Below are 16,158 nucleotides of genomic sequence, written 5' to 3' on the forward strand. Positions count from 1 at the left end.
ACAGCGCTAAAAATTAGCCAACGTCTATATTATTGTTGGTATCTAACTCTAACGAACTCATTTCAGCTGGGAGAACATAGCTGAACTTGAAACTTTATAATGATTTATGTTAGTATGTGTATCAGCTTGATTGCTTAAACATCAGCTAGATGCAAATTCACTCTTATTTGTTTATATGTTTTGAATACTGAGTGTAAGTCTCATACTTGTAGTTGATACGAGCAGTTGATTACTTTGTTAGCCATTTGATTTGCATTCACACTTAGTGTAGCGGATAGCGGCAAATCGAACCATTCGCTGATTTGCCAAACTATTTCCCAGGCAGCTTTGCCATTAGCCATTGCATCCCACAGGCAATTAGCAGCTAATGCCGTTTTGAAAGCTTTAAGTGTCTAGCCCAGAGGAGGACTGGGGGCCAGGGGCTAGGGGCTGTGTGCTGACTGGTTTTCGCTAGGCGAGCAAGCGAGATCTTTCACTGAACGGCATTTAAACACATTTCTAATTATTTTTCATTACTTTGGCTTGTCGCACGTCGAGAGTCAACTACATAAAATCGTTTAGTTTATTGGCCCATCAGTCACTGGAGCTGCGCATTTGCGGTCGCCGGAGCCATTACATTGAGTTATGAAATGAATTTCAAATTTCGCGCAAGAGCGCTAAAATAATTACAACGAGCTGAAGCAAATACAGTAGCCCCCAATGCTGGGCGACCCAGTGCTGGCGGGGCCCGCCACTCTGCCAGCCTCGCCTCGGCCGCACTTAACTTCGCCTCGCATTGATACGCGCTCCAATGCATTTGTGATTTATCAGCCGGACAAGCATTTGGCATTTGGCATTCGGTATTCGGCATTCAGGCACTCAGGCAGTCAGGCAGCTGCCTGGCCACCATCTGACCACCACCAGTAGCTCATCTGCCATGGCCGGCTACTGGCCCACAGCTAACATGGCTAACAGCGCTAACATGGCTAACATGGCTAACATGGCCACTTGGTTTTAGTTACCACTGCGTCGCTCAGCGTGCGTTCTTGGCGTTTGTTAAATTGAAAAGTTTTCGTATTAAGTTTATTGCGACGACCCGATGCTTATAGGCGTGGCAAGCGGGCTGCCAGACGAAAGGCGGGCGTTGGCGATTGCATTCGATGCTGCTGCCGCTGCTGCCGCTGCTGCTGTGGCTCTGTCCGTATGGATGCTGTATGCGATATGATTGCGCATATGTTTTGTGTGCCAAGTTACAAATCAGTTTTCCCAAGAATTTGCTGTGTTGGCGCTGATATGATCAAATGTCATGCATTATACACTGCGCTACATGCTGAATTGATTTCAGTTCTCTAATAGCGAAACAGACTAAAATTACATTGAATCGAGTTAGTAGAGTTGAAGTAAAACAAAAATTAATTCAGGCCTCAATTTTGAAGTTGAAGTTAATATTATTGGGAATATATTTAAAAGATTTCAGTACTGTAAAAATTAGCTAGTTTATCTCCTCCACTTATCATTAATTTCTTGCAATTGTGCATGCCGCCTGAAGTTTGTAGCCCAGTGCTCTTGCTTAATACAATTTCAATCTTAAGAAATCCATGTAAAATGCATGAAATTATAAGCCAAGCAATTTGGCTTACCAGCCGAACGGGCGGACCTTAAACATAACCGTCTCAGCATCAGCTGCAGTCAGAGTTTTAGTTGGAGCTGGAGCTTGAATCTTTGGTGCAGTTGAACGCGAAATGCGCCCCGTGGAGCGAGTTGGTAACAAACAGCGACATTATAAAAGGTGTAGCCCCGGTTAGGATCGGTGAGGCCCGGAACGAGTGGAGGAATCAACTGTGTCCAGTGGCCTGCAATTTTCATGATAATTAAATGCAAAAGAGCAGAGAGAAGAATTCTAAAATTATTATAATTAAATGCACCCGCCAAAGCGCATTTCAGCTGAATTGTTTTATAATTTCGAGCAGCCAGCAGACACTGCCAGCTGTCCGCTGCACCTGATCGCAGGCGCTGACTCTGGCTCTGACTCTGACTCTGACTCGGTTGGGCTCTGGACAGGGATCAGTTGATCACTTGCAATAAACTAAATATTTCCGCTCTTAAATTATTTATTTTGATATTTGGTTAAGGCAAACAGCGCCCGGAGACAAGACAGACAAATGTTGAACAATATTTTGATAGCGGCCGCCTGGGCATAGCAAATTAGCCCCGAATGGCCGAATGACACAGGTCGATCTCGATCGGGATACCAATGCATCAATGCATCAATGATGAAGCTCATCATCATCATCACGAACATCATTATTGTGAACAGCGTCATCTGTAATTCGTGCATAAATGCATGTCATGACAGCTAGCACGGGCACGACATGTAACACCTTTCAATGTTGTCGTTGTTTGGTCCTCTAGTCGAAATGAATATGTCAAAATTTACAATTCGTATGAGATGATCGCGCATTGAGCGTCTCACGATGACAGGCATAATGTTTTGCGTGCTGCATGCTCCAGGAACACTAAAGACTGCTCGATTTTCTTTTGAACAAATCCTTCACAATTATTTTCTGTTGATTCACAGCACTTGTGGGCAACACAGTGAGGCAAAACCGCAGCCACACTTCATAGCCAAAGAGATGATAATAAATCAAGGCGCATTAAAAGTGTTTTCAATTTCATCGTAACTCTGCGATGCTGAAGAACGCAACCTGACGACGACGACGACGACGACGACGACTCTCTGATTAAGATGATGTTGCTGATGTTGATTTGCCAGCGACTGTGACTCTGGCTCTGACTGTGGCTGTGGCTCTGGCTGTGGTTCTGTCTGTGGCAGAGGCTCGAAATGTAGTATATGATTTGGTTGTTGTCCCACGTCATGTTCTACATGCTGCCGAGCATCATTTGAACATTTGCCGCACACCAAACTGACCCATGATTTATGTCTATTGGTCGTCGTGGCACGGCTGGAAAGCCAAGTAGCCTAACAAAATAGAAATATTATGCTTTTGATGTGTATGTGGGGGCTTAGTTGATTTTGATTATGATTTTTATTTCGTTTTTCGTTTCGATTTTTTTTTTTATTATTATTAATTTTGTCATGGCGCTGTGCCTTTTGTATTGTTTCACTCAATGGCGAAGGCCCACAATTAACTGGTGATGTGTGTAGCGAACGCCTCCTGCGGCTTTTCACGCATGCGCGCGATTTGATTTTGAAATTTTGTGATGTGATTTCGACACGCATTCCACTGTGCTCGCCATTTCGTTACGCAGCGCTCCGCCATCTCCGACGAATTGACGAGTTTAAGATGGATCGTGCGTTTGGCATTCAGAGCAGACCTTCAGGCGACCGCCTAGGTGGCTCGATCGACCCCCACCTAATGGAGGCGCCGCGTAACCCTTGGAGCTGCTGCTCCCCATGGCTACGCGGAAGGCGAACGAGCATGGACTTACGCTCACGCACAGTATCGCATAGCCAATTAAACGTTTGACAAATGATTTGACATTTTCATTTAGCCAAATGGCTCGCACTCCACTCACTCCCTCGGCCTTTCTACGGCTGCAGGATTACGTAGTTCTACGCTGACAGCGCATGCGGGCCTGAGAATATAAATTGGATTCAAAATACTTTGCTCGATCTTGCAAATATATGATGGTGTTGACGAGTCGCTCTTGATGATCGGACGGACGCTCGGGTGATGCCTCGCCCATTGACAGTAATTCAAAAGAAGATTATTATATTTTCCTCCAGCCCTTGGCTTGATGAATACAAAACGATGAACAATTAATGCATTTAAAACAAAACATTCGACTGTCCGGGCTGCTGTAAATAGCTGGAATCGCCCGCTTTCTCCGCACACATAATTGAGACATCATTGAGTTGGACTTTAGCTGATCTTGTGGAAATATATATTTTGAATTGAACATTTAATGATTTAAGTAGCTTAAGCTGAGCATTATTTATATTATTGTGTGTTGATAAAACTACGTAAACTAAAAAATATAATGTTTTAGCCTAAAATATAACAAAATTATATTACAATAGTATCACCAGCCCATTCCCTGCTACGTATTAAATATGTCTATCTAAATATTACGATTTGGGATATTACAAGAGAAGAGGTGAGTATGAAAGACCTATCTAGAACAGACTTAGAGCACAGCTTAAAAGAACAGCAATCAATAAGTGTTGCTCTATATTATATTATTATTTTTATTGTTTATTATATTATATTATATTATATTATATATTATTATATTATTGTCAATATTCCAGATTCTAGAAAACGAAAGCCTACATTTTATTTGGATATTGATATAATTTATAAATATCTCATGTGTCGACCAATTTAAGTGCAGAGTGCAGAGGCCAACAGCTATGCTATTAACAGAATGCTGTTAAGGGGAGGAGCAGTTCCTGTTAATGTCATCTGGCATGAGCAACTTACAAAGATAATATAGAAAAGTATTGCTTCTACTGATATTTTAGCTTATCAAATTTTTCGCTGGTTGCTTTTTTACTTTGCGACCCATCCACAATTGTTGAAATGAGTGGGAATCGGTCTCGGACACGGTTTGTATACAGCACACACACACTCACACACGCATGAAAGCATAGCAGAAGGCGTCGTGTCCCTAATTCAATGTGTCAATTGAGTAGCATCGTTGCCGTCGCCGTCGCCGTCGTCATCATCGTTTGGTGTCGGTGGTGCGGAGTCTCTGCTGGCTGATGAAGAATAAGGGAGTTTGATTAATGTAAAAGCTGCCACTGATATGTCACACGCATGTCAAATTCTGACATTTGACATTTTGCAAGCGAGAGACGCCAACGCCAACGCCGTGGCGCGCTCGCATGGTGGCTGCCTGGTTGGATGAGCAACGCACACCGCCAGCAGACCAGCACCACAGCACACACACACACACACACACACACACAGCCAGCAACCACCAGCAGCAAGAAAGTTGAGTGCAAGCGACGAGTTTCTCGTTTGCTTACTTATTTAAAAATACATCGAATGCGCGGGGCGTTAATACATCCGTTAGAGTGCCATTTTGTATGTCAGCCCAGAGCAGAACCCTCAACCCCACCCCTGGCTAGCACTGAGGCTGGGCAGAGACAGGTGGAGGGACGAAGTTTGACCTCCTGACTGGTTGTTTGCATCCCTTTTCCATCAGAGCACATCCAGCACATCCAGCACATCCTGCGACTTGGGTCTGCTTCACTGCTGCTGGCACTTGACAACGACGACATTTGCGCATAAAAAATGCAGCATTATTTGACTGCGAATTAATGTTAAATTGTTGTAGGACGCTGCCACTCGGGCGAGCGGTTCGGTTCGGCTCGGCTCGGTACGTTGATGTTGATGTGGGAAATGTCACATTGTGACAGTTGACGCCGACAAGTGTACGCCTTGTTGTTACTGTACATTTTTATAAATATTTAATTATATTTTGTTTCCATTTTCGGCACAGGCTTTAGCTCCAGCTCCAGCTTTGGCTACGGCTACGGCTCTGGATGTGGATGTGGATGTGGCTCGCCGGTCGTGACCCACCCCTTGGCCCACACTTGATAAACATTTGATTAATCACACGCACACAATTACATATACAACTGCAGCTACAGAAACAGATACAAAGACAATTTTCACACTCTGGTAAAAGATCAAAGCACTCTTCTGCCTTCGGCAATGCAATAACAGTCCGTCAATTCGTCCAGACCGAGGCCCCAACTAGTCAGTGAGTGAAACTATTCGCGCATTATGTCTAAATAAACAAACAGAACAGCGACTGGCACTGCCTGATCGAATCCAATCCAAGAGCAAGAGGAAGAGCAAGACGAACAGCAAGAGGAAGAGTTAAGGGAAATCTATGGAAATCGTTTGCCATCTTTCGATAGTTGCTCGTGGCTGTGTGAAGACTTCGTTCTTCTGTTAGTAAGATGTATGGCGCTGTGTGTATTTCATGTGGGTGGAAAATTTATTTGAAAAACAATTTTCATGAAAAGTATGCGCATACAAAACTGACAGCTTTGGGCTTCAAGAAAAATCAACAAACTGCTCGGGACTATAAATCGCAATCTACTGACCCAAACATAATATTGTTTGTAAAGAAACACATGGGCGGGATCTGGATGTGGATCTGGCTCAAACTGAATGCTGAATGGACATAAATAAATGTTAGTTGGTTTCGAAAGCCACTGGAACAGCATAGTCTAGTGAAATTAAAATGTCATTATTGACGGCAATTCCCAAGTGGAATATTAATTGTTCAGCCTAGCTAAATAAATAATTTACGGGCCAAAGCATTGTCAATGATTTGACTCTATTTATGTACGTGGAGCAATGAAATCATAAAACTAGGCAAATGTCATGAGTGTCTAATAAAATAGCTACATTAGATATAATATAATGAGATTGAGCTGTAAATATTTTAATAATAAAAGAATATTTTCTGCACACTTTTATTATGTAACTAGACTCAAACCAAATACAATAATACTGAATGACATCATGTTTAATCTAATAATGTTAGTGCATTTTCTATGTTGATAGTAATACTAGGAAGCCTTGGCTTATTTTAAATATTTAATTAATTACATTTGAAATGAGTAAATTATTTCAAATTAAGTCAATCAATCTTGCAGCTATCTACATTGTGCCTTTCCAATGATTTAGGCACATTACTATCTATTTTATATATGCCAAGTATTCAGCGTCATAGTCACTCTCTCTACCCTATGAGATCCTGCACTCGTACATATTCCAGTTACACTGAGGTTTCACCTGTCGCCCGGACATAAATTCACGAGCACTCATAACGGCAACGAACTTCATTTTCATTAGCAAAAATGTTGAGTTGCCCGTTGGAGTTGGAGCTGGAGTTGGGTCCGGCAGACATGCCAAAAAGTGCAGCCATCAGACAAACGGGTATTTACGGCCTCGATGGCGACTGGCGCATGAGTTTTGGGGGCCGTGCGTGGTAATGTGGCTAAAGGTAGCGACGCCAGCCGCAATGGGAAATTTATTGGCTGCGCTGCGCCAGCTAAAATCAGAGCCAAGTGCTCATAAATAAACATCGGACGAGGTGGCTGAATCAAATGATGTGCCCTAAGTGGGGAGCAGCTCCTACCTGGCGAACTCTTTCGGCGACTCTGGGCTGATTAGCTATTCCGAATGTCGTTCGAAGCTACACACATACACATACAAATATAAGAGTCACATGTGCGAACTGGGTGTCTGTGGATTAGGTTCATCTTCATTTCGCCTCCAGTCATCGGAGTGCGCGACTTTTGTGCTGGCCTTTGTCTTGGGGGACCCACAAAATGTGAATGTGTCTCGCAAGCTTCGACTTATAATTTGCATATTAATTACATTACTGCTGCCCGGCTGAACTGCGCTGAACTTTAGCTTCGACAGCGTCTAATCGGTAATGCCGAGAAATTAAAAAAAGATTAATTTAAAGCGATCAGTGAACGCCATTTGCTCATTAGGCAGCCGTCGCAGCCAGCGGATCGGCAAACGAGCTTAGCGCTGTTTTCGTTTATTTTTTCTTTTTTTTCTTATAATTTTTTTTTTTCTTTTTTTTTGAAGTCCAATCAAAAATTTAAATGAAGCTGCAAAGTTCCGAAACTAAGTTGAAATGCTTAACTTTTTTCCCCCTGAATATTTCGTATTTTGTTAAATTAATCTCAACAAAATTCAAATACGCAGCTAGCCGCAGCCTTTGAGAAACAAAATAACAAATACCAAAATCTTTGCTGTGCTATTTTAGTGCTCTGACGCATCTTTATATATCAAAGTCACATGCGCTTTAAGTTTTTTAGCAGATAGTATTTTAAATTCAGGCGCAAAAACTATGTGTGTGTGTGGTTGAGTTTTAAAGAATCGAATCGTACTACTGCTAGTATGCATATCATGACCAGGATAGTCGAAGATGCTTTAGTTTTATAAAAAAAAAATAAACTTGCAGGAATTACAAAATTTTATTGGGGTTTTGTTTGGAACTCTATAAAAGCTGTTTCGCTTATACAATAGATGGATATTACTTTTTATAAAGTTGTTTCGTTTATACAATAGATGGACATTACTTTTTAATATATTTATTGAAGCGTGAAACAATCTGATATGAATAATTTTTAATACATTTGTTTAAACTTGAAAAAATTTAATTCCATATGAAAATAAAGTCTTAAATAAAACTTTAGAAAATGTATTTAATATATATTCTGAAAGTTAACTGAAGCAGATCAATTGATAAGTAATATTGTAATAAAAAATAAATTAATACAAATTTTTATTCACGATTAGATTAGATAATTAATGAAGGAAGGAATGTTTTGATTAGAAAATCTTATTAGTTTAGTCGAAGATCCAATATATTTAGTAAGGTTTTGGGAAAAACATAAAAACACATGTATAAATTCAAATTTACTACAAACTTAATTTTTGGTATTTATAATATAAAAATTATTTGATTTTTTACAATAATAATAATATTATTATTTTTTATTATTGATATTATTATTATTATATTTTTTATTCTTTCTATTTATTTATTTATTTTTTATTTAAAAGTCCACTTTTTCATCTATCAGTTAAAAGATCTTTTGCTAAACAAATTCTTAGGTTATATATTGTGTGAACTAGAGTTGAAATTATTTATTGCTTCAATTTGCCACACTTTTATATTCAACTCGTTTTAGATTTTCAAAATTGAAATGTTGAATTCATTATATATAAAATAAGTTTCCGATTGATTGTTTATACAAATCTAAGCCACAAGCTCAAATGTTCACGACCTTGGTTATCATTATAATCCCAACGAATGATTCGTGATAAGCCAAAAGCGAATCAAGTTCAGTTCAAAGTTTAATCTGCATAATTTGCTGTAAGTCGAGTCAGGAAAGTTTTACATTTGCCTTTTAAATGACGACCTGGCTTACCATATTCCACTCTTGATAAGTCTGACTCTATTAAAGCGAACTTGGACGAAAGATTGATTATGTTATTGGCATGCAAATGGAATCGAAGCAATCTAGTGGTTTTTCAGTTTTGCATAAGGCAAGATGCATTTAAGTAGTAAGAGAGTTTCCTTTGTCTATAATCCTTATATCAGGTCATCGGGCATTACATGGGATTTGGGCTAAGAAAACCGCATCATCCGTCAACTGACAGATGATCACGCGGATACGGATACAGATGCGGATACGGATGGTGCAGCTGATGCGAATATGGATGAGGCTGACCCTTCTTGCCGGCACCCAAAAAGTCAACACCGTGATGAATAGCGTGCTAATTGTTGACAGACAAGCAGCCGAGCGCATGAATGTCAAATGCACAACAAACACAATGTGCGACATTTGATTGAGATCGCTATGGCAAGGGGCGGCCTGGCCAAAAGGACTCGGTTACGAATGCGAATTACTAATAACAAAACAGTTGACAATGCAGTCCCAATCCAGCCCGTTTGTTGTCGCTGCTGATGGTGACGGTCGGTGGTGGTGGTCTTAGCCTGACATTGAGCCGCGTAACTCGTCGTCATCGTCATCATCGTCATCATCATCGGGAGACAAGTCAGGTTTACCCATATGCGATTATCCTGCATATTTATATGTCTTTACCCCTTGCCACGCTCGACTCCTGCTCAGCTGCTGCGTTTGCGGACTACAACGAAATCGAAATTGACTTTGACTTTTCTGACAATTATTAGTTTAACGCATGTTCTGTTTGCTGCCTCTTTTATTTAGCCTTTCAAGCGCGAAATTGTTTGTTGTTTTTGTTGCTGGCACTCTGATTCAAATGCCGTGAGCGGAGAGGGGGCTGCGTCCGGGACCAGGGCCAAGGAGCTACTGAGCCAGCCAGCCTGTTGTTGTAGCTGTAGCTGTTATTTTTGTTGTTGTTTGAACTTCCTGCGATTGTTCACAGTCTCGCTTCTCTGACAGATCTGTGACAGCCAGAAGCAAGGCCAGTGGCTGCAGCCCAACTCGCCTTGGCTCGGCTTGCCTCAATGCGGCTCCATGGATCATGTGGGGTGGCTGCCTGATGGCTGCTGGCTGCTGGCTGCTGCATTTGATGGATGCCACTTTGGCCATTGTTTGTAAAGTGTTAATGTGCTGCCGTTTGCCATTTGCTGTTGCCATGGCTGCCTGCGGAAATTCAGCATTTTCTGCTTGGCTAGTCCAACTGAATGTGGCCTATTGAAATTGATAATTTTTGGCTCGCTAGCTGGCCCCGACCGCGACTGTTTCAATTTCAAATTCGGATTCACCCCAAGCTGTGGAAATGTGTTTATTTTTACAGATTTACATAATATCTATAGATCGTCCTGAATGGATATAACTAAGTATTGCCTACCCGTCCGACCCTCAGACCTACTCGGTAATCTAAAGACATGTGCAATGTGCCCGGATTGTCGCCGGCTTGTGTGAAAGTCAGTGCGAAGAAAGAGCAACAACGAAATGAAAGCAAACGGCGCAGGAGAGTGGCAGGAAAACAGAAAATAAAAGAAAACGAAGAAAAGAGAAAGATTTAATGTCGACTTTAGGTGATTTATTACCAACAAAATTGCGTCCAGGGCATCTACGTTGAGTGCAACGCGACGCGTACAATATATACGTTTGTATGTATATCTATGTATATGTATAAGGCTGCAGCAATATAGAAATGGAAGTATAGTATAGAAAATAGAATGGAAATAAAAGGCAAGGGCAAAGGCAAAGGACACACAGCCAGCCAGAGAAACAGACAATTTGGTTCACTTCAAATGTCAGGCAATCGCCAAAGGAGCTGGGGAAGGGGACAGGGACAGAGACAGAGCAGAGAGAGAAGGAGTCGGAGACGTAGATGGGACTGGGATTTTAAGATGGAACTAATAGCATTAAAACTTGCGTAAATGCACCAAGATAATTTCTATTTTTGAGGGTGTGAAATGTATACACACACACTCGCACGAACGGGGAACGGTGAAAGTCATTTCGGGGTCGAGATACAGATGCACACACACATACACACACACACACACATTATACATTGTACAAGTAGAGAGAAAATAGAAGTCGAGCAGGCAGCGTGAGAAATTTGTTGCTGTTTTTAATTTCTTTTGTATCGATGCGACGATTCCGATTTGGATTTCGATTTCGATTTCATTTTCGTTTGTGTGGCTGTCGTCTAAAATTGGATTTATTTGTGTGGGGGCTTTACTGTATTTAGCCTAGGCAATAGATCAAAATCTACAATTCGCCTTTGTCTGCTGGGGCTTACTTGAGCTGAAGGCGTTCTGGGAGCAAAGCAGCGCAGAGCAGGGCAGAGCACAGAGCACATCTATTGGATACAGTTTGTATTATTTACAAATTTAAAATTTAATATGTAAAATGCTTGCGCTTTGGCTCCATTAAATATTTATCTGATTCTGGCAGCTGTGTGTATCCGTTGGATACATTTTCACTTTGCACTCTGCCATCGACCCACTCAATTATTCATTTGCCTAATTAGTGCGCAAATCGTGCTCCTCTCCTGAATTAAGCTAATTAAATAAAAGGTAGCTAAATAAAAATTAGAATTTGTCTCACTAAGTGAATGTGACAATTTACCACGTTTCACGTCTCACAATGTGCTGGTCGCACTTAATGCCTGATAAATGAGCCAAATTGACTCGACCAAAATAGATATGAAGACAACGAATTATATAAAACGTTAGATAGTCGAGTTATATTTAATACAAAAATATTGCGTTCTTGAATTTTCAAACTTTACTAATTCTTAAAGATTTTTGATTTATTTTTCTGTAGATTTTTTCAGCCATGGTTTCCATATTATAATTATAATTCGAGTGATACATATAATTAAATATTTACCACTTGGCTAGACCAAAATAGATATGAACGCAATGCAGCTTATGTATATTAAATGCTCAAGTGAAGTCAACAGCAATATAATTGATATAATGTAATTAATATTTAATAAATTAATTAAGCAAATTTACTTGACAATTTAGTATATATTTTGATATTTTAATTTCTTATAATTTATTTTGTTTTTCTTTTCATTTTCTTTCATGCTTTATTGTAATTCCAATAGAAAGCGCTACAAATTGAGCTACGCAATTGTGGATAAAGCTATAAATATATATCGAATGACTTTGGGTTTCAGCTCTAATCAAAAACGAGCTGACTTCGTATAAAATAAAGTGGTTTAAAATTTGTGAAGATAGTTAAAAGTATTTAAAATATATTGAAGTGATTTTTGAATAGGCTCCATCCCTGCTTCTAAGTAATTTATAAATATATATAATTATGTAAAGGATTTTTATGAGCTGGAAGAAGGAGGAAATAATATTTTCATACATAGCCAGATTACAAAATAAAAAATAATAAAATAATAATAATAATAATAGTAATAATAATAATAATAATATTAATAATATTAATTTTAAAAATAATCATAATAATAATCATCATAATGTATGTACTTTATGTTAATTAATTTTTTTACTTCTCCTAATTTATATGTAAATAATTAAAATAATTAAAATATTAAATATTATTAAATTCTACATAAAAGAATAAAATATAAAATTCAATTTTAGCACAAATATTTGTCAATATATCCATATAATTCTGTCACCTTATGCAGGCTGATTAGCATTAGTGTTCTGTTGTCGGATCACGGCTTATGTGGCTGTGCCATTCACCTACATTACAGCTGAATGCGGAGTATGTATGGCTGGCCCACGCATCTGAATAAGCCGTTGCCCCAGCAAAGAGGTTCAATCAATTCCATATTACCGAGAGCCAAGTAGATCAGATGCCAAAAAGGCGTAGGGCAGGGCGGACCAGAGTGGGGCAGGGCATAAGAGCCAAGAGGGGGGCAGAGTGGATGGACAGTTGCTAAAGTACATACATACATATATGAGGGCACAGAGAGCGTACGGCGTATGGCAAAAACCAAATCCCACTAATGTGCTTAAATAAATTTTGCCAGCGTTTAAGCCAATTAGTCCGTCGGACATTTTACTTCTTGTCAACTTTGGTAGCCGGCCGCTTTTGGCCGCTTTTGGACGCTTCTGGGGTCGGTTGGCCGTTTGGTCGATTTGTCTGTCTGTCTGTCGGTCGGTAGGTCTGCCTGTCCGTCTGTCTGTCGTTGGCTTGTCGGCTACTCGTGGGCTGGCCCACTTGCTGCTCCATGCGGTGCGTTGGCTGCTGTTTCTGCTGACAATGTAGCTCGGGGTTTCTGTTTCTGTTTTTTCTTCTCTCTCTCCCTCTCTCTCTCTCTCTATCTATCTCTCTCTGTCTGTAGTGCTTATGCAGCAAATATCCGTGGGATTAAAATTGTATGGGCCTCGTAGTCTTTGCCGCGGCTGCCGCTTTTCATGCCCTTTTACGCATTTTTGCCTTTTTGCTTTAGCTTTTTTCGGGATTATTGAAGTGCAATTAAGCTAAAATGTCAACGTGAAAAAAATTAATCGTTATACTACCCTTTTTATGGCTTCCCCTTTCGGGCAGTTCTCCGGCTTCTGCTCTCTCTTCTCTCTCCTGCTTTCCCCAGCCCAATCGCCAATCGGCTCCTTAGCCTTAGCTCTTTCTATCTCGAGTCCCAGTGTCCCCCGCTTATCTGCTGCGTTTCATCGCAAGTTTTACAAGCAAACTCATTTACCGGCAGGTTGCCGCCAGCTTGTGGCTCCTCGCGGCTCCACTCCAGTCCTGCAATTGCAGCGGACGAGTTTTTAAAATCTAATTCATGTACATGTCAAAAATTGGCTTGCATTATGAGGCACCACCATCGAGAGGCAGCAGTTGATGATGCCGCCGGCTATGTGGAACCCAAAACCGATTCGTAGCGAACCCCAAGCCGACTGACTGTTTGTCGTCCATGGCGTCGTTCATGTCGCCGTTGCCGTAATGATTTGTAATTTATGAATTTCGGTCGCTGCCAAAGGCTATCAGAGCACGTCTTCAGCTTGCCAGCAATCTTATCAGACCGAAATCCAAAAGAGACTGCAATTGTTTGCCCACTGCATCGCCAACTTCGTTTGTTGCCCGTTGCCCGCTGCTCTGCTGCTCTGTTGCTTTTTCCTCCTGGTTAGAGTTCGAGTGCTCGGACCACCATAAACAATTGCCTGGCAACGTCGCTAATCGTCGAGTTAACATTTTATCGCTACTGTGCTGGCACTAGGCAAATATGTGCATTGAAAAACTGAAACTGAAACTGAAGCAACTCAAATATTTTCGTGTTTGCCGTGCGGCTCAGCCCGGTGACAGATTTGCGGCCGGCACCGGCACCGGCACTGGCTCCGGCTCTGGGTCTAGCTTCGGGCTCGTAAATCTCAGTTGTTGTACTATTTTGAAACCACATACGCTCTTCCAGCGGCTGCTCACCATGATTGCCACCGCCACCGCCACCGCCACCGCACATTTTTATCACAATATCTGAACAAAATGTTTAGTACGCAGTAATTTTGTTATCTTGGCAGCGCAGCGCAGCTATTTATACAATGCGAGCGTTTTAGGCAATCTGTGAGGAGTGGGGAGGGGGGAGTGTGGCACCCTTTGATATCTAGCTATCTGGCAGCTATCTCCAACCGCTCTATATATGCATATATGAATGTACATACATATAAGTAGATACGTGCCCATGACGTTGTCGCATTCGCATTGTCGCATTATGTCAATGACGACAGCAGCGCCACATGAATGCAGTGATTGTTTAGTCGGAAATCATTGGCTGACGTCCCACCTCACCGAGCTGCCCAGCGTGCCCAGGTGGCTCAGGTGCGCAGGAGCAGCAGCAGCAAGATGGTTGGCCGTCGAGTACTTAATGCGAGATTAGTCGGGCATTTGGCGTGGGAATCGATTCTAATATGTTTGTCGCGAAGCGTCACTTGTCTGCAATAATTGCTAAATATAATACAAATAGACTCAACACAATTTTTGGGTCTTACAATGAGAATATATTATTTCTTTCGGGAGCATTAAGTATATATGCATATGTATTTATGTAGGGGCAGAGCTGCTGACGAATGGAATATCTAAAAAAATTAAAACTGTTTAACTATATAATTTCTATTAAATCACAAATTTTATAAATTGCATATATTAAAAATCCACATAAAACATATTAACTTTAAATAAAATTGAATAAAATCGTTCAATAAACCAAGCATTTAACTCAGCTCAAATTGTATATTTTATTATACCCTGAACCCATTGAAAATGGGAAATCAGGGTATAATGGTTTTGTTAAAAGTATGTAACAGGCAGAAGGAGGCGTGGCAGACCCCACAAAGTATATATATTCTTGATCAGGGCGACGAGCTGAGTCGATTTGGCCCTGTCCGTCTGTCTGTCCGTCCGTCCGTCCGTCCGTCCGTCCGTCCGTCCGTCCGTCCGTCCGTCCGTCCGTCCGTCCGTCCGTCCGTCCGTATGTATGAACGCGTCGATTTCAGAAGATATAAGAGCTAGAGACTTCAAATTTTTTGTAAAATGTTCGTAATTACAGCGCGCATATCAAGTTTATCATTAAAAATCGATAACTCATCCCGATCTTTTTTTATCGATAAAAAACCTTATCGAAAACCAGTTATAAAATTATATCTTCTACACCCTTATTGCTAGAGTCTCCAAATTTTTAATGTATGCTTATATGCAATTTATACAATTTCGGTTTTTGTTAAAATTTACCCGCCACCCTTAAATTCACCCCCTCACCCTCACTTTTGTAAAAAGCGTATTTCAAATACTAGAGACTTGGGCTTTGGAATATACACACATATTCACCATATGATTACGCTCTAAAAGTTTCATTAAGATCGTATGTCTACAAAAGAAATTATTTAACAAATAAATTATCATAATATTGCCCACACTGCAGCGCAGCCCAAGCGCAGTCGCTGCTTACTGCGCAGTTAGCAGAGCGCAGGCTTATGCGTGCGTGTGGATGCATGTATATGTATGTGTGCATAAAAGAAGTGCAGAATGATTAGAATATCAGCTTGGAGGGTTCAGGGTATCTCGTAGTCGAGCAGTCTCGACTGGAGCTATCTTACTTGTTTTTAGTTTGATTTGTAGTATAATTCCACATATTTAACGTTTATGCTCATCATGTTTGACAAAGGAATTTAGTTATTATTATTATTATTTTTGTTTATTTATTTAATTTAATGCATTGATGAAGCGAGTGTCAACAACAA

At 40.6% G+C, this 16,158-nt stretch overlaps 1 long non-coding RNA gene across 1 annotated transcript; it reads left to right on the top strand.

Annotated features, from left to right (window-relative positions):
- Positions 1–5,302: 5,302 nt before the first annotated feature.
- On the top strand, positions 5,303–6,501 carry LOC149270712 (uncharacterized). The gene is made up of 2 exons (XR_016271604.1): positions 5,303–5,380; positions 5,449–6,501. It is a non-coding gene; the product is annotated as an uncharacterized LOC149270712 (long non-coding RNA).
- The last annotated feature ends 9,657 nt before the right edge of the window (positions 6,502–16,158 follow it).

Source organism: Drosophila arizonae, chromosome 2 (assembly GCF_054131065.1).
Source record: "Drosophila arizonae isolate 15081-1271.41 chromosome 2, UAZ_ARI_1.0, whole genome shotgun sequence".
Classification (NCBI taxonomy): Eukaryota; Metazoa; Arthropoda; class Insecta; order Diptera; family Drosophilidae; genus Drosophila; species Drosophila arizonae.